We start from the raw sequence: 25,923 nt of genomic DNA on the forward strand, positions 1-25,923 counted from the left end.
CAATTCTGTTTAAAAACAGACACTGATAGTACATTTAGACTAAAAAGAAGAAAAAAAAAACTCATCAGAACAGTCACACTATGACATCTCAGTGTCAAATCCAAAGGGTACAAAGTGTGATAAAGCACAACCCAGAATCAATTTCATATGGGGCAGAAGAGGGAGATTTGATTATTCAGTGATCGATACGTAATATAAACAGGAAAGGAAGAAAAACCTCCACTTCCTATCCACAACGCAAGAAAGGTAATTCGCAGTGTGTGCTTCCAGTACGTGAGGTACTTAAAGCAAATTTGGCAACACTCAGCAGTAAGTGGTGACCATTGCTCTCCCTTCCGCACCTTAAACACCCTCATCCATCCGGTACTGAGGCATTAGAATAGTTTTGTGGCTTATACGTGCTCTGTAGGCCTTGCTGATGTTTTGATTTGAAACTGTGATTGAATTAACGTGTCTTTTGTTGTTGTTTTTTGAAAATGTGCCCTAGGTACATGTGAGCCACTAGTTTTAGCTTTTGAAGGGAAAGTAAAAACAAGATGAGGCCTTCTGTGGTCCTTTTGCCTGTTCATCCTTCCTTGGCCTGGTCCACTATTGATTTCCCAAAGGGCTTCTCCCTCTGATTTTTACTAAAGAGGTTCACCATTTCTTAGTGGACTAGAATTTCCTGTTTGATACCCATCTAAAAATAAAGCCAGCACGAAAGGAAAAGGGAAGTTTAAAAGGTCCAAAGGAATGTGCCCAGGGATATTTCTTGCTCGCAGAATGTCTGGTTAGCATTTAAACTAGCACAGGAGAAACAGAATAGCTATATCTTCAGGTATCTTTTCAGTCTCTCTTCTTGGTCCCGTCCCAGTATTCATACTTTATGTACTTGTCACCAACCCCAAATATTCAGCAACCAAGAAGAATGGGCTCAAAATCCCGAGCATGGGAGCCCTTGAGCAGTTTCTGGAGGTTTGTAGATGAGAAAAATATGTTTCTTAATTCCTCAAAGCATTACAGGTGATCTTGCTCACACACATATCTATCTTGTATGCCTGTAAATCTTGATTGATTTTTTTAAATTTTTTTATTTTTTAAAATATATTTTATTAATATATTCATATTACATCTCAATTGTTATCCCAGTCCCTTCTATCCTCCCATTCCTCCCTCTCTTCCATTTTCCCCTTACTCCCTTCCCCTATGACTGTGATTGAGGGGGACTTCCTCCCCCTGTATATGCTCATAGCGTATTAAGTCTCTTCTTGGTAGCCTGCTATCCTTCCTCTGAGTGCCACCAGGCCTCCCCATCCAGGGGACGTGGTCAAATATGAGGAACCAGAGTTCATGTGAAAGTCAGACCCCACTCTCCACTCAACTGTGAAGAACATCCTGTCCATTGGCTAGATCTGGGTAGGGGTTTGAAGTTTACTGCATGTATTGTCCTTGGCTGGTGCCATAGTTTGAGTAGGACCCCTGGGCCCAGATCTGCCCATCATAATGCTCTTTTTTGAACATCTTAGAATGATAGGAGATAGAAAATGATAATATGTACTAATTTGTTTTTACTCATGTATTAGAGGCTATTAGGAACACTTTATCTCTCACCATCATGTTAACCCAATACAGTACACACTGCTAATATTATCCTCAACTCATTATAGAGAAATGAAATGTAGAAGGTTAGTTATCTTGGCCATGGTCTCACAGTTAGTGAATGGTAGCTCGGGATTGGAGCCTAAGTAGCTAAGTACGAGGACTTTTGTTCGGACCTATTACACAGTACAATGTAAGCTTCTGGAGTAAGAAGTTTGGGTAAGAAAACATGACCTTAAACAATGCTAGCATGTTTGGCAGGTGGCTTTATTGGTAGTGTCCTACAACCTTAGAGAGAGAAGAATTTAGTAAGGGAGTGGTGATAAACACTGTCATTTAGTGCCTGGGAAGGGCTTGGACAATTCTCCACACTTATTTGTGCCCTTCGACCAGCTCTGGTCAGGAAAAAGGCAATAGATCCTTTGGATTTGTGAGCCTCCTAGTTGTCGTGCTCCTCCCATCCATCCTCTTCCTGGTCCTCCTCCTCCTCCTCCCTCTGCTGCTGCCTCCTGCTCCTCTGCTTCCTGCATCTTCTACCCTTCTGTAACAGTGCTAAGCATCACATCCCATCATAAAACTTGTCTTTTTTTCCATCTTATTTTATCATCATGGATGTTTTACATGCATGTATGTCTGCACACCACATGCATTTTGTGCCCACAGCGGCCAGAGGAGCGCCACTCTGGACCCCCTGGGACTATTTTTTTTTTTTTTACAAACTATTGTGAGCCACCATGTGAGTGAACTCAGGTCCTCTGGGAGAACAGCCAGGGCTCTTAACTGATGCATTATCTTTCCAGACCCCAGGATTTACCATCTTAATATATTCAAAACATATTACCAGGGCTGGCCACGGTGGCTCATGCATGTAATCCTAGGACTTGGATGGTTAAGCCAGGAGAACTACCAACCTGTGGACCAGCCTGGCAATAGGGTATAATGAGCTCCAGGCCAGCCTGAGCTACATTAAGACGGTCTCTCCTCTGCTGCAAAGAAAATCTGAGATAAAATATGAGATTATCACTACTATGTTCATGACTATTCATTTTCCCAAGCTGAAACTCTCTACCCATTAAATAACATTTCCATTCCCCAAATACCTTCAGCCCCTGAGAAATGTCATCCTGCCTTCTGTCTCTCTGATTTTTTACTATTTTAGGCACCTCACTCAAGTGGTTCTATACAGCGTTTTGTTTCATTTTTGTGACCAGCTTTCCTCGGTAGAATGTTCTCGACTTACAGCATTTGTCATACCCTCCATTGCTTCTAAGGCCAAGTAATATTCCATTAAATGTATCTACCGAAGTTTGTGTATGCCTGTTCACCTGTCTGTGGGCACGACTTGATTCCAGGGTTTAAGTGTTGTGAAGTTGATGCTGTGAATGTGTGTTCGCAAAAATAACAGGGAAGTAGATGGAAAAGGTGAAAATGAGTCTTCTGACTAATAAAAAGGCCAAGTCAGATGTCTTTACAGCAGAACTCTGCTAGGCTTTCAAAGCAAATCTACCACCAATGTTCTCCATGTTAAAGAAGAAATAAGCAAAGAAGAAGCAGAAGGAGCCACTCCTAACTCCAAAGACACGGCCCTACTTTTAAAGTTTCCTTTTATATCTGGAAATAGAACTGTTTTTTTTTTTTGAGAAACTGCCATGCTGTAATTTTACAGGGTCTATACCATTTACAGTGTCCTTTAAGTCAATTTAAGGGTTACAACTCTGTCATGTCCCTGACACCCTTGGTGATCAATGCTCTTTGCTCTTTTTAGTCTTTTGTAATAGTAGGTTTGGCTTGGGGTGAATTGGTTTGCCATCATTGTTTTGATCTGCATATTTCTAATGATTATTGATGACAGGTTTTAATATGGTTATTGACCACATGTATTTCTTCTTTCAAAAATATACATTAAAGTCTTGTCTCATTTTTTTTTATTGTTTTTTGCTGACTGGAAGTTGAACATTGGGCCCTGTGCACACTAAACAAGCATCATTATTCTGATACACACACACACACACACACACACATCTTTTTTTCTGAGTTACACTCTTAGGGACCCGTACCTCAATTCAAAATTAGGTTGCTTGCCTTTATGTTGTCACTGTTTCAGGTGTTACCTGTGTATTTTTGCACATTAATACTTTAGTATAATTTATACATTTTTCTTCTGTTTACTGGGTTACTTTCTACTCTGTTGATACTATTATTTGATATACAAATTAAAATTCTGTATGGAGCCCGGTTTGTCCATTTCTTGTGCCTTTGATGCTAGTTAGAAAAACATTACTTTGAAATTTACTGTTGTGAAGATTCCTATCTCACACATTACCTTCTAAGAATTCTGAAAGTTCTACCCATCACCGTTAGTTCTCTGATCCATTTTGCAATGATTTTTTTCAATTATCCAGAAGTTAGTATAGTATTCATTAGCATCAGACTTCTCTCTCTTCTATTTAGATATCTAGCTTTTCTGACACCATGTTTTGAAATACTGGCTTCCCCCTTTGAATGCTCTTAGGAGGCTATGGAGGCTAATTTTGGGGGTATCTATTCTATTTCATTGGTCCATATCACTGTCTTTATGTCAGGCCAGTGTTCTGCTTGGAATAGCCTCACTTCTAACTGCTTACCCCATCCTCTGTTTGCCCTTATCATTTTAACTCTTGTCTTTGATTATGACTTGTCTTGCTGTTGGACACTTTGAATTCCTATTACTTGGAGTCATTGAACTTCTTGGGTAATTACGTTCGTATTCAAGTTTTTCATTGTGTTTATGGGATTTTTAGTAACTTTCAAATATTCTATGTTCTTTATCTGATCTGTGATTCCTGCGATGTATTTATTTGTTGCCACACAGGTCTCTTGTTTCTCTTGACGTTTGTTTAATCCTTTTTCTTTCTTTTTTGCAGTTGTGTTAGTTTCCCGTGATTTACCTTGTATTCATTGATTCTTTCTTCTGATGGATCAAATCTATGAATATTCTAGTGAACTTTATTCTCAATTTTTATAGTTTTCAGCTCAAGTGTAATTTTGATTACTTAGAAAAACCTTCCTATTTTCACTTTGTTCATGCACATTTTCTTGAGAGTCTCTACTTTTGTGATTCTTTGAACACCTTTCAGATTGCTGTTTTTTATCTTCACACTGGAGATCTCTATCACAGATTCCCACAGACAGTTGCTAGTTATTCCTTTTACCCCTTTGAGTGATAAAAACTTTATTCATTTTCTTTATAGTATTTTTTTGTTAAAATTAGCCATTTAAATCTAATCGTATGTTAATTACAGAAATCAGGTTCCACTTCTTTCCCTAGAACTTACTGTTTTTAAAACTGACTTTTTTCTGTTCTTTTCAGGGTTGACCGTTTGGCACTGGATAACTAACTAGTTGGTGTCTTTCTCGATAAGGAGGACTATTTCTCCCACTCTCAATATTCCTTAGCGGCCTGTAGTTCTTTATCTAGGGTTGAAGCTGCTGAGCTTTCTCCCTTTCCTGTGAACACTCCTGTTGGTGCAATCCTTAGTCATAACATATTCAAGAGTCATGTTTGTGAAACATCATTTCTAAAAATAAAAAACTCATAATACCAACCCCCCCCAAAAAAAACTAACGGACCCTACATCTTCCAATACTTTCTGATTGCTTCTATGCCAAGACTGAGTCCGTGCTCTAATTTTAAGGCATTCTCATCTCTCTTCTGTGACTGCACCTCTCCCTGAATGCACAAGGCCGTTTTCTATTTTCCACTATCAATGCGGAAATCAATTAAGGTTCTAGGTATGGACAATGTGCCAAGAGCTCAAATAGGCTACAGTTAGCCACAATTTACCTTCCAATCTTTCTCCCGGAAAATTTAAGCCTTTAGTATCTTTACATATGTCACAGTCAATATACTGCGTGAACTCAGCAGTGCAAATATTGCCCAGGCAGTGAGAAATTGTCCTAGCACTTCTTAAGCTAACTTCTCCCCAGAAGTCTTTCTGGCTTTCCTTTACCCTTTTAAAACATATAAATCATTCCTTGACTGATCTTGTGGCCATAGTTTCCCATCTATGCCAAACAATTATACTGACTTAGCTTTCTAAAAGGCCAAGGTGACCTTTAGAGGGCAGTGTGGGTCACAGGATCTGCTTTCATGTTTTACACTGAGGGCTCATGGTACAACTGAACCTCATGGTACAAGGAAAACCAAACCAAACAAACAAAACCAAACCAAGCCAAGCCAAACCAAACCAAACCACACCACACTAAACTAAAACCAAACAAAACCAAACCACACCACACCACACCACACCACACCAAACCAAACTCAACCAAACCAAACCAACCCACACCACACCAAACCAAACCAAATCAAACCAAAACGAATCCAAACCAAAACCAATCCAAACCACACCAAACCAAACCAAGCCAATTCAAACCAAACCACACCATATCACACCACACTACACCAAACCAAACCAAACCAAACTAAAACCAAACCAAAACCAAACCCAACCAAGTCAATCTAAACCACACCACACCAAACCAAAGCAAGCCAAACCAAACCACACTGGGTTTGGAGCTCTGCTGTTCATATGAGTGGTATTCAGTGAGGTAAGTCTTCTAGTCAATTGTTCCCAATCTGAAGAAATCTCACATCTGAAGCACTATTTCCTGCATCCAGACAAACCACGATCAGTGTGAGATTTATGCTCAGGCTTTACTGCCACCATTTTAAGATGCTTCAGGGGCAGCCAGGCTTCTTTGACTCCCGATATCTATTTGATATAAGCTTTGAGGGATGTTGATAATCAGAATCCACAAATGCCAAGTATCACGGGTCGAATAAGCTTACGATTTTGCACATCTAAAACTGACTTTTGTGTGAGACAGGCTTATCACTGCACTACGTGAAAGCCTGAACATTATGTGACAAGGGACAGCGGTCACCTGTAATTCTGACTCAGTTGGAAGGAGCTCATTTTTATGTTTTTTTGTTTTTTTTTTCTTGTGAGTTCCCAGGTGATACGGAGAGTTGCTGGCCCACGTGAGAAAGAAGGCTTGTCAAATCCGAACAGCACGGCTCCATGAGAGATGGATGGCATAAATGTTGGGTAGGTAATCAAAATTGCTAGGAGTTTTTAGAATGATGTTTCCTGTGGCTGTTGAAAATTACACACAGGCAACCTGTACATGAGAAAGTGAGCTTCCTACCACCGGGGTATGAGTGATAGCTCTTGCCAGTGTTTTACACTAAGATAAACGTTCTTCCTAATGGAAGAAGAATGACCGAGACTTTCCAGATCAATCCTGCATGGACGCATGGAAAGACAGAGGAGGAGAAGACAGAATGAGAATGACACGCGTGAGCCACATTTGTGATCATGCATTTAATTATGAGAACATGCAAACATTCACATAGAGTGACGCAGAGATGACGTTTCAAGAAGACAGAGCTACCAGGGCAAATCCCACCAACATGTGTCACTGCCTGAAGAGTTACAGAGTTCTTGGATGCCAGCCAAACGGAGGTATTCTCTGAAACTCACAACCCAGTGTAAGCCACTTCCTCTTTCTAACTGATACACCAGGTATTGTGTTGTTAACCCCAGCAATTTTATGAAGTGAATAAGTCCAGGCAGAGTAAAGAGAATCCTTGTGTTTTCACAGAAAAAGATGAGGATGGATTTGACCTCTCACCAATAGATACAAAATTCATGCATATTCGAGTTTTTGATTCATTAAAGATGTCGTCGTCGTCATCATCATCATCATCATCATCATCATCATCATCACCACCACCACCACCACCAAAACACAAAGCAAACAGAAAAACTTTAAAAAAGGAAATGATAGGTTGATCCAGTGAGAATTTCAAACTGAAGCAATCTATCTGGGAGCCCCTTGTGATGAAGGGACTTCGGGTTTAGTGTGCGTTGGCGCAGTATACACACAATTTCCATTTCAGCTTTGTTTCCAGCTATCAAGGCTCGCCAACCCATCTTTCCACGGCGGTCCACTGTGGCACCTGAATATATAATGTAAGCAAAATTGGACTTTTTTTTTTGGAATCATCTCTACAGGGCCCCTTTTACCACCCAAAAGTTGTGAAAGTGAGTGTATAAATGAGATAGCAGACCAGAGACTTGAAACGAATTCCAAGGTAGCACAGCAAGTTAGCAGCTGCCTGTGAGAAGTCTGTGAGAAGCAAATGCTTAGAGACCAATTTCTTCAATTTGTGTTTAGAGTACACATACAGATTTGTGTAGCTGCCTGAAATGTTGCAGCACTCTGGATTGGGGAATGCTTAAGCATTACATCCCTTTTCTTTAGAAATGGTAATGTGTGAGGCACACAGCACAGTTGATTTCTCTCGACATACCACAGTTAATTGTTCACTTTTATTTTAAAATGTTTTGGTTTCTTGCATTTGGAGGCATGGTAATGTTTTATCAGAAAAATTACATTTCTTTTAAATACTTAAATTTTATGTGTATTACCACATTCCTAATTATAGACATGTCTATGTACAGTGGTCAAATTTTTGCCAGTAGACAATACATAAGAATCTGGAAGAAAAATCAATGGCAAGTTAAAAGAAACTGACTGTACATAGGGCCCCCTTTCTTCTAATGCATTACTTAAACCAAATGCTATGTGTTCTGCTATTTGATATTATAACTGTCAATTACATTGATACTTATTGCATCTAGGTCCCGGTTATAAAAGTATTCTTTAGAAACATTGAAGGATAAATTCATCTGAATTCAGTATTGGCTGTGTCTTCTATTAGGCTTTGAGCCAAAATATGACTCAAGTGCCTGAATACAGTAGCTGTGGCAATATATAATAGCCTCACCCTTGGAAATGCTCTGGCATGCAATGGTAGCTCGGGGCAAGGGGGCATGTCTTGACAACAGTGCCTTTCACTGGTGCAGACGGTCAACCAAAGGGCAGCCCGCGGTGTTACAGGCCAGGCTTATGGTTTTAATGTTCCAGCTACTCGGCAGGAAGTATAGTGTACATAGAAAGTCATGAAAGTCAAATTAAAATAAAAGTTCATGTTACCCCAAGTCTTGGTGCTTTGAGATGGAACTTAAAAGACGCATAGCTGGTTTTGAAGCAGGGGTGTGGGGCGTGGGACATAGCTGATAGGGGCGTCTTTGTTGGTTTTCTAGCGCCAGTTGTGATAATATCATGGCCCAAAGCAACTTGGGGAGGAAGGGATTTATTTTTGCCTTACAGCCTATGCCCATCATGAAGGGAGGCCAAGGCAGGAACTCCAGGTCGGGTCCTAGCAACTGAAGCTGAAGTGGAGACCGTGGATGGAGGAATGCTGTTCTCTATGGCTTGCTCAGCCTGGTTTCCTACCCTACCCAAGGGTGGCCTGTCTGCAAAGGACTGTGCCACTCACATTAGTCAACAAAACGGTTCACAGCCTTGCCTATAGGCCAGTCTGATGGAGCCATTGTTGTAGTTTCTGTTCAGATTCCCTTTTCTGAGATCACCTTAGCTTGTGTAAAGCTGATAAAAAAACTAACCAGCATAAGGCCATGGAGTCAGGATAGACTAACCCAACCTGTAAATTTATTAATTAAAATGTGACGAGTTACTATAAAATACACAAGAAAACTATCCTACACTATATAAGACATGGTCAAAATCACGCCCATTGTGCCCTATATAATATTGTTTTTTATAAAAAGAGCAAGTGTTAATTCTCAACTATTTTACTGGCCTCACAATACTTCAACAGTTCAGGTGAAATTTAAAAATTATATTTTCCCAGTTAGCTATCATTGAAGGAATTCACCCGTGTCTAAGCATTGGCACTTAGTGGGCCTCAGAGTGATGGTGAGAGCTTCTGAGGACTCTTCCCTGTCTTGGACTTCCCGTCTCTCCTCCGGTGGCTTGCTCCTTCTGGTCTGGTTCTCCTCATTTATCATCCTACACCATCACTAGAATAAAGCACAGGACTTGTTTACTGGAATGAAGTTTAAAATCTTCTCCCATAATTGCTCTGAAGTACATTGCTTGTTTTTTTTCTCCCTTTATATATTAAGGACTTCTAGAACTTTTATTTTAAAAAATCCATGCATTCATTTTATTTCCCCACAAGCATATTAGAAACAATAATAACGAGATGCCCTCTTGTTTGTAATATAGTATTTACATATAGAGCATAGACATTTCTCCTTTTTGCCTTTATTTTATGTTTTTGGAGGTTTTGCTTGCCTTTCTGTCTGTCTGTGCAAGATGTGTCTGCGGTGCCTGCAGAAGCCAGAAGAGGGCATCAGTTCCCCTGGAACTGCAGTTATAGGTAATTGTGAGCCTACGAATGGGTACTAGGAATTGAACCCAGGCCCCCTGAAGAGCAGTTAGTGCTCTTGAAAACTAAGCCGCCATTCCAGCTTTCAGAGCATACATGTCTTTAATTTGAAAGTCTGTGATAACTCTTTGTATAACTCCCTATGTGATATGATTTAGGAAGATAAAAAAACGCAGTAAGGGAGCCAGATCTACATGCTGGTTATAAACTAAACAATTTAGGGCTGTGTTATTATTTTTTTTTAATCATTTGATTTGTAGTTTCAAGTCTTCAAATATTTTGGTATAATGAAATATCAGTTTATGTAAAGTAAAACAAAAAGACACGGCTTCAAATGACCTTTCTTTGGAATTAAGGCTCTTCGAGTTTGCAGCCCTTGACTTTCTACTACGCTTGGGTTTCCCTCTCATTTTATTCCTATTTTGCAAAAACTCTTAACTCTAACTTCTCTTGAGCAGAAATGCATATTATGTATTTGTGTTGAATAACTGCACAAGCCCAGCCTGGTCAGCATAAATGTTTGCGTTCTGATACCAAGGTAACTGACAGGTAGTTAACATTTCAAATTAGAACTATGTTAGGGCTACCTGGAGGTCCAATACAGGAACTGAATCATTTTGTTGTGCTTAGCCCGTCTTTCCCTGTGCGTCCTGGGGGAACATACCATCTTCCTCTATGTGTTGCTGTTTTGGTGGTGCTGGGCATTGACACTAGCATGCACCTCTACCACTGAACACCAGTGGTAAAAAGGCCATCATGTGCCTTTTCATAAGATAAGCAAGGCTGTTCATTGACGAGAAAGTGAGCCATTGAACCTAATGCAAAGAATCATCTGTGAACTGGTCGGTCCTCTGGCAAGCCTCCTGGGCTCTGTTTAATTCATTCTGTTTCATCAAGCTAACTGAGATGTGGCTCTCAATGTAAGAAACAGCATTTGTGCTCATAAACGAGATGATGGTGTTATTGTTTCCTGGTACCTGCAGTTCAAGGAAGACTCAGTTTACAGTAAGGCCATCTAAATAGGAAGGCAAGAAGCCAGAAAGAATTTGGGGAGGAAGGAGTTGACTGAGAAGTTGAGAGAGCTCAGTAATGTGTTCAAGGGCTGTAGGCCAGAAACACTGGATGATTCTTACCTACGGTTTAAGGTTCCAAATCTTCAGAACTGTACTTTATTACTATCCCATTTCAGTAGTTAGACATACAGAAATCAGGTACTTTGCTCTGTTGCACATTCCTGCTTATTCTTCATCAGCAAGATCTTTGTCGCTTCATCCTTACGGATAAAATGATTCCCTGCTCTCACCGAGACCAATATAGCACCTTGAGTGGAAGAGAAAGCTATTACTTTCCTCCCAAACTCCCACCACCAGCCAGCTGGCCAACCAATCATATACATGACTGTTCATCCAGAGGAAAAGCTCACTGTGGATCCCAAATAAATTTTTTGCATCATGACATTAACACTGCAAGCAAGTTACCCTTGAGAGGTTTGTTTCTCTTTAGTTTTTATCCTTGAGAACAAAACAGTAACACTCACTGGCCAAATGTAGCAATTGGGCACTTTTGTATTTAAAATGAGATAACATAAATTCCACTCTTTGCCTAATGTGATGAAGGGCTAAGTAGTTTTACCGGTGTTTTCCTGCAATTATAAATGTGTTTATTGTCAGATCTAAGAAGAAAATCAAAGAGTGCTTAGGAAATAGTATTTGCTAGTAGGATAAAAAGAGGCCTCGACTTTTCTTTAGTCTATTAACAATGAAGATTATCTTAAAAACCCTCTAACAGCTTTTCTTTCATTAGTAGTTGAAAGAACTCTCTAGGAGAGGTGGGCACTTTACAAATAAAAGGAGCAGTGGGAAAGGTTCTCCTCTTCTGAAGCCTCCATTTTTCACCGGCACCTAATGTCAGACATTAAGGGTTCGCGCGCATGTGTATCATCATGTTTTATTGCAGTTGGTAATAATTTGCTTATTATCTGCAACCGATTTCTGAAAAAAATATTTCTCTTTCCATTGAGGATTTTTTCATTTCAGCATTTACTTGTCAGTTAAATCCTCACATCATTAATGTGACTTCTCATCAGAGGCGGAACTGAATATTCATGCTTCACTCAAGGCACTGTTATTTTGGCCTCTTGCTTTTCCAGCCCCCACCCCCACCCCCGCACCTCCCCCTCCCCCCAGGTAGTGTAAACTATTAACCCATTACTTTACAGCCAAGACTTTCTGGAAGCTTTACAGGCTTGGAGGTGTAATTTGAAGTGTATGTTGGGTCGTTTTTCTGTTATTGGTAGTTATGTTTGCTTTACCTGGGCAGGTTGGAGAAGGTCCCTTAGCCTTCTGTTCTTTTGGCTGTGCGGCTAAGCCTTTGCTAGCGTTTCCGACTCCAGAGCTAGCCCATCTCAGCTCAGTATGCGGTGCATGGTGCGCCGAGCTCTCTGAGGATGATCACTTCCGTGTCTCTCCTTCACCCAGGAATGGCTCTTAGGAGGATTTTCATTGGCCAATGTAGGCCGCATGGCTGCTGAAGTTGTAAAGATGCTAAGACTATTTGGATATTATTTTATCTTCCTTTGGAACAATCGGCATTAATAAAACTAGTCTTCAAATGTTTTGTGTGAAGCTGGGGATTACATGTCTCTCAGCCAATTTATGGAAGGGTGGAGTCACTCTTGGGTCCTTTCTTTTGTTTAAGAGTCATTGCTTTTACTGAGGCCAGCTTCAGACTGAGCTAGACAAACAGTTGGAAGCCATGAATAACGTGGCACAAAAGCAAGAATGAGACAGACTCTGGCTCATAGGTCACAGGATGCGGGGTGCATTTTAAAAGTCTCACTGAATTTTATCCATTTGACTCCACACGATGGTGTTTGAAAGCAACTTTCTACCATGGCCTCCAGAAAAACACACACATGTGCGCATGCGCACACCCTGCCAGAACTTTGAAAGAGCTGACTTAGAGGAAAGAAATGCCCGTGAAATATAGGAGTTGATGCCAAAGCTTGCCCTGGCCCTTCAGGAAAATGGTTTTGGGAAGTAGGAGGAGCTGCAAATCAGCATCACCCACTGAGGAGGACCTCTAATGAACAGAGCGGAAGTGGTACAAACACCTAAAAGGGACACTATGGATTAGCTTGTAGCATTTGAGTCTCTACGTGTTTGGGGGGCTTGTACGGGAACTATTTGGTTAAAAATACTCTATTATTTTGGCAACGAATGATACAGTTTTGTTTTCCTGTAAAGGTGTAAGGAGGGGTAATTTGATAATCAACAGTTAACACCGATTTAGAAGGTGCTTATTTTAAAATACTTTATGTCGTGATGGATGCTAGAGTCCAGGATGGAAGGTCTCAGAAATCGAGCAGCAAGCAGAACTAGGCACTGATGGAATTCGGTTAATCCAGCTCCTTCTGCATCACTCGGCGGTGGTGCACTTATCCTTTCAGGCCACACTTCGTCATTTAACGGTTGATTTACCATCAGAGAGTTACATGGGGAAAGCCACAGGGCAAGGGACCTAATTAGTATTAAACACTGACAGTAATTTGGGCCTGTTTTCATAAGTTGCTTGGTAAAGGAATACACCAGCTCTGGGTTATCAGTATGAATTAATGGCGGCTTCTTGTGCTCCTGGCCAAATCATTATAAACTACTTAGCATACAAATTATTATGGGAAATATTTTTGATGTAGCAGAACTCAACTTATTCATCTCACAAATCTGCAGATCCAATAATTTTCAAGCCAACCTCGGCAGTCTTTTCTCGTTTTGAGTAAAATTTATTAATAGCGAACTGTCATAAAAATCTCATATTGCAAAGACTTCATTACTTTCCCCAAAGATACTAGAGTAGAATTCCTGGTCTATTTACTACAACATAATTGAATAAAAGATTAAAGTACAAATCTATGTATCAGGTGGGGAAATAGTTTAGTGTGACATCATGGTGGTCTATCATGAACAACACACGCCCAGGAAGTTCCTACCCTGGCCAGTTTCATTTTCGTTTTGAAGTCCTTCATTAATGTAATAGGAAAAAATACCAGAGGAACATTCAAAAACAAGAATGCAAGACAGCAAATATAGAGAGAATAATGTTACCAATGTGTGAAGCAAGTATGCTGTTTTGACTTATAAGTCTAAGTCATGTCCTGGCCTTCCGTAACCATCTCATGCATTTTTTAAAACCAAGTTTTCAGTTCATACTAAAGAACAGACTGAAAAGGAATCTATAAATGGGAAACTCGTAATAAAATTTTCATATAAACGATGGGTTAACTATCTAGTGTGGGGGTGGGGTAGAAAGCACCAGGCCAGAATAACACTGCTTTGAGTAGGGCATGAATATTCAATTCTGCCTGTGATGAAAAGTTACATTAATGATGTGAAAATTTTACTGACAAGCAAATGCTGAACATGGAATCTTTAGTGGAAAGAGAAATATTTTTCAGAAGTGTACCGCAGCTAATAAGTAAATCATTAACAATTTCAATAACACATGATTACTGCGTGTTATCCAATTCATTATGTGCTACTTGAACTTCAGCTCAACAAAGGTACTTCCATGCCATTCAGTTTCACAAGTCAGGATTTGAATGCCTACTGTGCGCACCCTGTCCATGGACAGCTTGGGGTAGAACAGAGAGAAATGAAATGTTTCAGGGCCCCCGATCTTGTTTTAGTCAATTGAAAGAAGTACTAAATCAATGGTATAATTATATAATATCCATTCAGCTGAATTGTGACTATGTAATAAGACGTTAAGTGGAAATATTCATTTATATTCTTTGTGATTAGGAGTGCTTTCAATGGCACTATGGAGAGCCAGCTTTGTGAAGTATCAACTCTTTACTTATTTTGGGAATATAAAAAGGTGGAGGGTTGGAAATTACAGAGTTAAAAAAATCTTTGGATAAGCTGAATTTTGGCTTTTCTTTAGTTGCCTACGTTGTTTGTCTAGGGTTTAGGTTTTATGAGATCTTCCCCATCCACTTGAGCATATCTTTTGATGACTTTCTTTTTCAGGTAACGCTTAGGTAGCCATATTAGTGAGCCTTCAGGGGTGTATCCTCCGTTTCTTACAATCTCTATACAATGGTGCCTTGCCTCAAGTTCAGGACAGTCAAGGCTACACAGAGAAACCCTGTCTCAAGATATCAAAAAAAAAAAAAACAAAAAACAAAAGAACAAAAAAACAACAAAACCAATCAAACAAACAAAACACACACACACACACACACACACACACACACATGAATAGAAAGAAAGAAAATCAAAATACACAACTCTGTCATATTTCCAAGCCCTGCGAGTGATCACATAAAAATATAATAAATAAATATGATGGCATCTATAATCATTATTTAAAAATAAACACTTTATGAATACCACAGAACATTATTTTAGACTTTTGTTCTAGAAGGCACAAAACATAGGCAAACAGTTTAGTGGGAAGGAATAGGCACAGTGTATCATGCACTGGAATTGTCAACACAGCAAAACATCTTCTCCACCTGCTATAAAACTCTGTACAATTCTTCTCAAATTCCATTTTTCTTATCTATATGTAAAAATTTATAATGTCTGTATAGGAAGGCAAAGGTATCATTACAACTCAAAACAGTTTTGAAAGAAGAATGAGGTGGGAGGAACAATTGCAAGTGATATGAGCTGTTATCACAGTATTCAAAGCTGAAGATGAGATGGTACAGGAAGAGAGGCAGACTTCAAAATCAATTCAACAAACATCTCAGAAATTTCTTATATGAATCTGAAGATCAGGAGGTGCTTTGACAATGGTGTAAATCTCTTCAGTGAAGGGAGGAGAGCCCGTTTAGTAAATAGTGTTGGCTCAATGCTTACCCACAAATGGGGGAAGAAAGAACCTCACATCTGATCAAACCAAACCAACTAATCAAATGTAGATGTGAGCTTTAAATCTATAAAATGTGGATGATAAAATAACAGATAATATTTGTGAACTTGGACTTGACAAGGAGTTCCTGGATATTACACCATAAATATGATCCATAAAAATATTAAACATCATTAAAATTAAAAACTCTGTCAGTCTCCTTGCTCTGATACCTATAAATGAGTTCCACCAGGGGATCCCTGCCAGGCAACCCACAGCCACCCCTCCTCCTGAGGTCCAGAGAGGGCAGCACCTAGGAACGGAAAGTGCACACAGCAGAGGAGAGATCAGCAACTAGGACTACAATGATTCCAAACCCAGATGCCTACAAAGCAGCATAAAATCATAATCAATAACAGTTAGCAAAATATTTGGCACTAGATACCAGCAATCCTGTAAGTAGACCCAGAAAAATGCAGTATGGCTCAAGTTCAAGACAAGGACTTCAAAATAGATATTATGAATATGCTGAAGGGCATTAGAGAAGATGTGAATAAATACATTAAGGAAATATGAAAACACACAAACAATGGAGTGAAATGAGAAAAACTGGTCAAAACACAAAAGCAGGGCAAAAACGCAGACTGAGGTAAAACTGGAAATGAAAAATTTGGCAACTCATACAGGGAACTCAGAAGCAAGCCTCACCAACAGAATACAAGAGATGGAAGAGAGAATTACCGATATTAAAGACAAAATAAAAGAAATGGATACTTCAGCCAGCCAGAGAAAATATTAAATAAAAAATAATCTAGGCACAAAAAATCCAGGAAATCTAGGACACTTATAAAAAGGCCCAAACTGAGAATAATAGAAATAGAGGAAGGTGAAGAAACTCAGGTGAAAGGCAAAAGAAATATTTTCAAAAAATCATAAAAAAGATTGCTAATGTAATGCCATAGGTGCTTATCAAGGCACAAGAAGCACACAGAACACCAAACTGATTCTACAGAAACAAAATTACCCACTGCACATAATAATTAAAAGTGAAACACACAGAAAATATAAAGAATATTAAAGCTGCAAAGGGAAAGAACTAACATATTAGGATAACATATTAATACTAGAATAACAACTGACATATCAAAGGAGACACTAACAGGCAGATTAGCATGGACAGGTGTTCTACAAACTCTAAGAGATTATTATGCCCAGACAAACTTTTAATCACAATAGATAAAGATATGCCATGATAAGACCACATTAAAGAAAAAAAAGAAGACCACATTAAAGCAGTATCTATCTTTATCTCCAGCTCTACAGAAAGTTCTAGAAGGAAAACAGTTAACCACAACCCAGAAAACACAAAAAATAAATAATCTCAGATCATCCAGTCAAAAAAGGGGGAAAATAATCCTGAGCCATAGCAACAACATAGCAAGAATGCACAAAACACTGCTCACGGATAGCTCTCAACATCCTTAGCCTCAATTCTCCAACAAAAAGACATTTTTTTTTTGGTGGGGTGGGGGACAGGGGTTGAGAAGTTTTGAATTATTGCTTCCCTGCTTCCATTTCACCTAGGGATATAGGTCTCTTTAAACTGCTTATCCAATCTTGATTTAACTTTGGTATATTTCTGTACCAAGAAAATTATCCATTTAATTTAGGTTTTCAATTATGTTCTTATTATTTTCTAGATCTCATTGGTTTCTATTGTTATGCTCCTTTTTTACTTCTAATTTTTTAAAAAAAAAATTGGATATTCTCTCTCTTCCTTTTAGTTAATTTCAATAAGGGTTTGTCAATATTACTGACTTTCTCAACCAATCACCTCTTTGTTTCTTTGGTTCTTTCTCATTTACATTTTGTTGTTTTTTTTTCTATTTTTTAACCAGCTACACATCTGATAGAAGGCATATATATATAAAACTAAAATCCCCTGGACATTAAGAAAACAAATGACCAAATTAATAATGAGGTATGGATTTAAACAGAGAATTAGCAAAAGATGTAACGCAAATGACTGAGAGGCAATTAAAAATGGTCAACATCCTTAGACATCAGGGGAAACACAAATCAAAAGTACTTCGGTGTTTCATTTTACACTAGCCAGACTGGACAAGAGCAATACCACACATGACCATGCGTGAACAAAGCAATTCTTGCGGAGGAACATGTGAAGTAAGTGGAACACATCCATTACTGGCGGGAGTGCCCACTTGGATAGCCACTTAGGAAGTCAGTGTGGTGGTTCCCCAGAAGGATAGGAATCAATCTACCTCACAATCTAGTTGTATTGCTCTTGCGCATATGCCCAAAGGAGCGTACATTCTACTACATAGGCACTTGCTCAGTCATGTTCCCTTTTCTTCTGTTTATAATAGTCAGAAGTTGGAAACAGCCTAGATATCTATCAATGGATGAATGGGTAAAGAAAATATAGTAAATTTACACAAAGGAGTATCACTCAGCTGTAAAACAAATTAAATCATGCAATTCACAAGGAAATGGATGGAGCTAGAAAAAAAAATCATCTTGACTGAGATAACTCACCCCCCCCCCCCAAGGCAAATACATTATGTATTGCTCAGCCATCATTATGGAAGCTGCCTCCTGCAGTAGATGAGACTAAATACAGAGATGCAAAGCTTAACAGTATACAGGGAGGAAAGACTGAAACATCCAGTCCAAACGCGATGTATCTATCAAAGCCCTCCCCATGAGGCTTGGGCCACTGCCGAGAGCAACCCTGTGAACTGGAGACAAAAAGATTCTAAGAGTCAGAGAGGATGAAGACCGCCCTGGACATCAGACTTTCTATCACAGTAGGACAGACGTGCATATGAACTCAGAGACTGAGGCAGCATGCGCCAAGGCTGTATGGATCCAGACCTGATGAGATCCCAGTGCTCAAAGGGGAAGCAGATACAAGCCCCTATCCATCACCCGAAGCTATTTCTAGTTGACAACTGATCACAAATGGAAATTTAGTTTTCTCCAACGGAATCTCATGGGGTGGTTACAAACCACTCTTCAGTGAGGCGCCATGCCCAGCAGTAATGGCCAACACAAAACAAACTCAATGGTATTTCTGGAAGTTCTTTACCTGATAATGCCTCGTCAGGTTTTTTTTTTTTTCTTATAGGTAGTTTGCATATATGTTATGGTTTCTGGTTTTGTTTGTGTGTGTGTTTTTTAGATTTCTGTGTATGGAAATGTATATGGTGTGTGTCACTGCATTTACATGTGCTTTTTGAGCTTTTGTTTTTGGCTCCTTTTCTTCTGTTTTTTCCCTATTCTAGTTTGATTTTAGTTTATCTAATTTTATTTTATTATTATTGTTATTTTTTAGATACCTGTTTGTACCATAATGAGAAAGTGTGCACATTTTGTGAGTGGGGAAGTGGGAAGAATCTGGAAGGAGTAAGGTAAGAGAAATCGTAATCAGAATATATTGTATTTAATAATCTGTTTTCAATAAAAACTGAACATCTGTACATTTGATATTCATAAAAAATAATAAAAATGCAAATATGAAACAATAACAGAAAATATACAAACAGCACAAATATATTTCATTGGGGAGGGTAGATTTTAAATAATACACACAAATATTCAACACATCTAGCCATTAGTGAAATACAAGTGAAAACCATAACAAACTGTCACTACATGCTAATCAGAAAAGTAGAAAAACAAAGACCACATCAAATGTTGTGTAGTCACTGAGTCTCTTGCATATAGCTTGTGGTAATGTAAAAAATGGTTCAGGCATTTTGAAAGAGGGTTTTTATTCATTTATTTTTTAAAAAGCAAGACCTCATAAAACTAAAACAACAACCAAAACCAAAGCCAAAACTAGGAAAAGAAAATCCCAAAGAACAACTCTTCCAAACCTCTTTTGTATAGCAAAGAACATCATCATTTAAGAGAAGAGACAGCCTATTAAATGGAGGGAAAACTGCAAAACTTCACTAGATATACCCCTGACAGTGGGTTAACATTTAGTGTATATAAAGAATTCAAAGCAATTAAACTACCTAGTTAAAATTGAAAAATGGATCTCAAGTTCTCAAAGATGAAATAAATATAAATGGCAGAGAAACACTTTGAAAATGTTCAACATCTTCAGCCAGAAGGAAAATGCAAATTAAAGTACTCTAGAGTTCATCTTATTCTAGTCAGAATGGCTAAGATTAAAACAAACAAACAAACAAAGAGCCTAAATGATTAAAAGTGATGACAAAGATGTGGGGTAAGAGAAACACTTCTTACTTCACAAACTGGTTCAGCCATGGTGGATATTAGTGTGGAGGATCTTTAAGACTCTTGAAGTAGTAGATGGCGGCGTGCAGTGTGGACCGTGTTTGGAAGCACCAGTGAACAATTCAGGGAATTGCACAGATTTCTGAGCCAGGAACACCAAGGTCCCCACACCACAGCAGCAGGAGTGCTCCACGGTTCGGAGGGACCAGGGTGTGGAGGACCTGCGTGCCCCAGCACACAGGAAGAGAGTGGGTTTTCTCAGATCAGAGCAGCAGCAGCAGAGGCACCAGCAGCAGAGGCACCAGCAGCGGTGGCTGAGGTTTGCAGCTCAGAGCCTTCCGGTGGAGGCCATTGGTGTGGTGGCCGGTGGGAGTTGCTGTGGGAGAGGGGACTCTGGGCAGTATTTGGGTCACGTGGTGCCTTGAGACCCAAACTGGACTAGGCGGACAGTTCAGCCCCAGAGTCGTGGATTCAGCTCAGTGCACAGTGCTGTGGAGATGCGGTCTCAATTCAGCAAGCAATTCTGCCTGAGGAGCTAGCTCAGTGCAGCCACAGCTCCCCTGCGGTGACTCAGGCTGGGCAGAGTGCTCAGTTCCACCCTAGGCACTAGCTCAGTGCAGCCACAGCTCCCCTGCTGTGACACAGGCTGGGTGGAGTGCTCAGTTCCACCCTAAGCACCAGCTCAGCACAGCCGCAGTTCTCCTGCTGTGATGCAGGTGAGGCAGAGTGAACAGTTCCACTGGAGGCGCTAGCTCAGCGCAGCCGCAGTTCTCCTGTTGTGACACAGACTGGGTGGAGCGCTCAGTTCCACCGGAGGTGCTTGCTCAGTGCAGCCACAGCTCCCCTGCTGTGACTCAGGCTGGGTGGAGCACTCAGTTCCACCCTAGGCACTAGCTCAGAGCAGCCACAGTTCTCCTGCTGTGATGCAGGCTGGGCAGAGCACTCACTTCCACCCTAGGTGCTTGCTCAGCGCAGACGCAGTTTCCCTGCTGTGACACAGGCTGGGTGGAGTGCTCACTTCCACCCTAGGCACCTGCTCAGTGCATTCACAGTTCTCCTGCTGTGGCAGACGGTTCAGGCCCTGAGAAACTAGCTGAGCTCGACGCATGGTTCGGGCCCAGTATCCCTGGCTGGACTTGGCAGGGGACCCTAAAGGTTGTGGATACCTTGGCCTGATCCAACGCTCATTCAGAGACCCAGAACGATTGCAGGACCCACAGCAAAGGGGAGCTGAGGATCACTGGTGGTGAGAGCCCAAAACTACAGGGATAACCTCCTGCCATCCACACCAGTGAAGTATCAGGGCTTCCAGCCTATGGAAATCGTGAGAAAACAAGTGAATCTATCATCAGACTCCCTCCACTCAACTCTGGAAGTTACCCAACAAAAACAGAGACGGCAAGATGTCTAAAGGACAGCGTAAAAGCATACGCAAAAAACCCCAAAACAACATGGCGTCTCCAGTTCCCAGCTATCCCAAAGAAAACAACCCAGAGAACTCAAATACAATGGAAACACAAGAAAATGACCTCAAATCCTTGGTAATGAGGATGATAACGGAGGAAACAAATAAAATTCAAAATCAGATGCAGGAAGACGCAGCCAAGCAGGTGCGTGACATAAAAGAAGCACATAGAGTGGAACTGGAAAAATTTCAGGAAAATGTAAACAACCAGATGAAAGAAATAAAAAAAATCCGTTCAAGATATGAAGATGAAAATGGATTCAATGATAAACACACAGACAGAAGAAAAATGAGAACGCCTCAGAGAAGAAGGCGAATGACACAGTGCTGAGCTTTTCTAACAGAATCCAAGAGATGGAAGAACGGATCTCAAGTCTAGAAGATACAATAACAGATCTTGAAGCAACCATTAAAGAAAATGCCAAATCTGGAAAACTCCTGACACAAAACATCCAAGAAATTAAGGACACCATGAAAAGAAGAAATCTGAGGATAATAGGCATTGAAGAAAGAGAAGATATCAGACTCCAAGGCCCAGAAACTATTCTCAACAAAATCATAGAAGAAAATTTCCCTAATCTAAAGAAAGAGATGCCTATAAACATACAAGAGGCATACAGAACACCCAATAGAATTGACCAGAAAAGAAAAACTGCCTGTCACATAATAATCAAAACATACAGAACAAAGAAAAAATATTAAAAGCTGCAAGGGAAAATGGCCAAATAACATTTAATGGCAAACCTATCAGAATTACACCCGACTTCTCAGCAGAAGGGCCTGGACAGAGATCCTGCAAACCCTAAGAGACCACAGATGCCAGGCCAGACTACTTTACCCAGCAAAACTATCAATAACCATTGATGGAGAAAACAAAATATTCCATGACAAAACCAAATTCAAACAGTACCTATCCACAAATCCAGCTTTACAGAAGGTACTGGAAGGAAAACTCCATCCCAAAGGGTAAACCTACAACCAAAACTACTCAGGAAATAGATAACTATACCATGGCAAAAGCACAACTACACAAATGCTCGACTGGAACCAACATCAAAATTAAGGCTCTTAAAAGTCACTGGTCACTAATATTTCTCAGCATCAATGGTCTCAATTCTCCAATAAAAAGACACAGACTAACTGAATGGGTGCATAAACATGATCCAACATTCTTCTGCATTCAGGAAACACATCTCACCCATAACGATAGGCATTACCTCAGGTTAAAAGGTTGGAAAAAAAAATTCCAAGCAAATGGTCACAAGAAGCAAGCAGGCGTAGCCCTTTTAATGTCGAACAAAATAGACTTTCAACCGAAATTAATCAAAAGGGATGAGGAAGGACACTTCATACTCATCAAAGGTAAAATCAACCAAGATGACATAACTCTGAACATCTATGCTCCCAATACAAGGGCACCCACATTTGTAAAAGATCTGCTAAAAAGGCTTAAACCACACATCGATCCCCACACAATAATAGTGGGAGACTTCAACACCACACTCTCACTTAAGCTGAGAAATAACATCATTAACCAATGCCATGGGTCAAATGGATCTAACAGATATCTATAGAACCTTTCACCCAAACAAGAAAGAATATACCTTCTTCTCTGCACCCCATGGAACCTCCTCCAAAATTGATCACATCGTAGGTCACAAAGCAAGCCTCAACAGATACAAGAGGATTGAAATAATACCTTGTATCCTATCAGATCACCATGGGCTTAGGCTGCAATTCAACAACAACAGAAATAACAAAAAGCCTACACGTATGTGGAAACTAAACAACTCTCTGCTAAATGACACCTGGGTCAGGGAAGAAATAAAGAAAGAAATCAAAGAGTTTCTGAAATTCAATGAAAATGAAGGAACAACATACTCAAATTTGTGGGATACATTGAAAGCAGTGCTAAGAGGAAAATTCATAGCACTAAGTGCCTTTAAAAAGAAATTGGAAGCATCGCACATAAGCACCTTAACGACACAACTGGAAGCCCTAGAAAAAAAAAAGAAGCAGAAACACCCAAAAGGAGTAGATGTCTGGAAATAATCAAACTCAGGGGTGAAATTAACAAATTAGAAACTAAGAAAACAGTCCAAAGAATCAACAAAACCAAGAGATGGTACTTTGAGAAAATCAACAAGATAGACAGACCGTTAGCCAAACTAACTAAATGGCAGAGGGACAGTATTGAAATCAACAAAATCAGAAATGAAAAGGGAGACATAACAACAGACACTGAAGAAATACAAAGAATCATAAGATCCCACTTTGAAGGCATATATGCCACAACATTTGAAAATCTAAGGGAAATGGACAATTTTCTTGATCAATTTCACTTGCCAAAGTTGAGTGAAGAACAGATAAACAAGCTAAATAGTCCCATTTCCCCTACATAAATAGAAGCAATCATTGATAGTCTCCCAACCAAAAACAGCCCAGGGCCAGATGGTTTCAGTGCAGAATTCTACCAGACCTTCAAGGGTGAGCTAATACCGATACTCTTCAAGCTACTCCAAAAGAAAGAAAGGGATGGAACATTACCAAATTCATTCTATGAGGCCATAGTCTCATTGATACCTAAACCTCACAAAGACTCAACAAAGAAAGAGAATTTCAGACCAATTTCTCTGATGAACATTGATGCAAAAATACTAAATAAAATACTTGCAAAACGAGTACAAGAACACATGAAAGATATCATTCATCATGACCAAGTAGGCTTCATTCCAGGCATGCAGGGATGGTTTAATATACGGAAATCCATCAATGTAATCCACCATATAAACAAACTGAAAATAAAAAACCACATGATCATCTCTTTAGATGCAGAGAAAGCATTTGATAAAATCCAACACCCATTCATGTTTAAAGTTTTAGAGAGATTGGGGTTACAAGGCACTCTCCTCAACATAATAAAAGCTATATACAGCAAGCCAATAGCCAAAATCAAAGTAAATGGTGAGATACTCAAGGAAATTCCTCTAGAATCGGGAACAAGGCAAGGCTGCCCACTCTTTCCATATCTCTTCAATATGTACTTGAAGTTCTAGCCAGAGCAGTAGGACAACAAAAGGAGATCAAGGGTATCCAAATGAGAAAAGAGGAAGTCAAATTATCCCTATTTGCAGATGATATGATAGTCTACGTAAGTGACCCTCAAAATTCCACCAGAGAACTCCTACAGCTGATAAACACCTTCAGCAAATTGGCTGGATACAAAATTAACTCAAAAAAGTCTGTAGCCTTCCTATACGCAAATGACAACCTTGCAGAGGAAGAAATTAGGAAAGGCACAGCCTTCACATTAGCCACAAGCAATATAAAATATTTAGGAGTTACTCTAACTAAGCAAGTGAAGGACTTGTTTGAAAAAAATTTCAAAATTCTAAAGAAAGAGATTGAAGATGACATGAGAAGATAGAATGATCTTTCTTGCTCATGGATTGGGAAAATTAACATAGTAAAGATTGTCTACCAAAAGCAATCTACAGATTCAATGCAATCCCTATCCAAATACCTACACAATTTTTTAAAGACATTGGAAGTTCAATTCTGAACTTCATATGGAAAAACAAAAAACCTAGAATAGCTAAAACAATCTTGTACAATAAAAAGTGCTCTGGAGGAATCTCCATACCTGATCTCAAACTGTACTATAAAGCAATAGTAATTAAAACAGCATGGTACTGGCACAGCAACAGGCTGGTTGATCAGTGGAATCGAATTGAAGACCCAGATATGAATCCACACACATATGGTCACTTGATTTTCGACAAAGAAGCCAAATCCATTCAATGGAAAAGGGATAGCATCTTCAACAAATGGTGCTGGTCTAACTGGAGGTCGATGTGTAAAAGAAATGCAACTGGACCCATATTTTTCACCTTGCACAAAACTCAAATCCAAGTGGATTAAAGACCTCAACATAAAACCAGAGACACTAAGTCACTTAGAAGAAAAAGTGGGGAAGACCCTGGAACACATTGGCACAGGAGACAACTTCCTGAACAGAACACCAACAGCCCAGGCCTTAATGTCAACAATTAATAAATGGGACCTCATGAGGCTGAGAAGCTTCTGTAAGGCAGGAGACACTGTCAAGAGAACAAAGCGACAGTCTACAGACTGGGAAAAAATCTTCACCAACCCTACATCTGACAAAGGTCTAATATCCAAAATATATAAAGAACTCAAGAAATTAAACACCACCGAAGCAAATAACCCAATACAGAAATGGGGCTTGAAACTAAACAGAGAATTCTCAACAGAGGAATATCAAATGGCTGAGAAACACTTAAAGAAATGCTCAACCTCCTTAGTCATCAGGGAAATGCAAATCAAAACAACTCTGAGATTCCATCTTACACCCATCAGAATGGCTAAGATCAAAAATTCAAGTGACACCACATGCTGGCGAGGATGTGGAGAGAGAGGAACACTCCTT

General features: G+C 39.7%; 2 long non-coding RNA genes across 2 annotated transcripts in view; both read left to right on the top strand.

The window, feature by feature from the left end:
* The window catches only part of LOC311609146, a 1,107,741-nt gene that overhangs the window by 488,110 nt on the left and 593,708 nt on the right, over nucleotides 1-25,923 (top strand). The window lies entirely within an intron of this gene.
* LOC311608524 overlaps nucleotides 6,568-25,923 on the top strand; it is a 30,172-nt gene continuing 10,816 nt past the window's right edge. The window contains exons 1-2 of the long non-coding RNA XR_014783003.1: nucleotides 6,568-6,668; nucleotides 19,095-19,170. This is a non-coding gene — a long non-coding RNA (uncharacterized lncRNA). The remainder of the gene's footprint in view (nucleotides 6,669-19,094; nucleotides 19,171-25,923) is intronic.

This window comes from Acomys minous (assembly GCF_964271855.1).
Source record: "Acomys minous genome assembly, chromosome: 11".
Lineage (NCBI taxonomy): Eukaryota > Metazoa > Chordata > Mammalia > Rodentia > Muridae > Acomys > Acomys minous.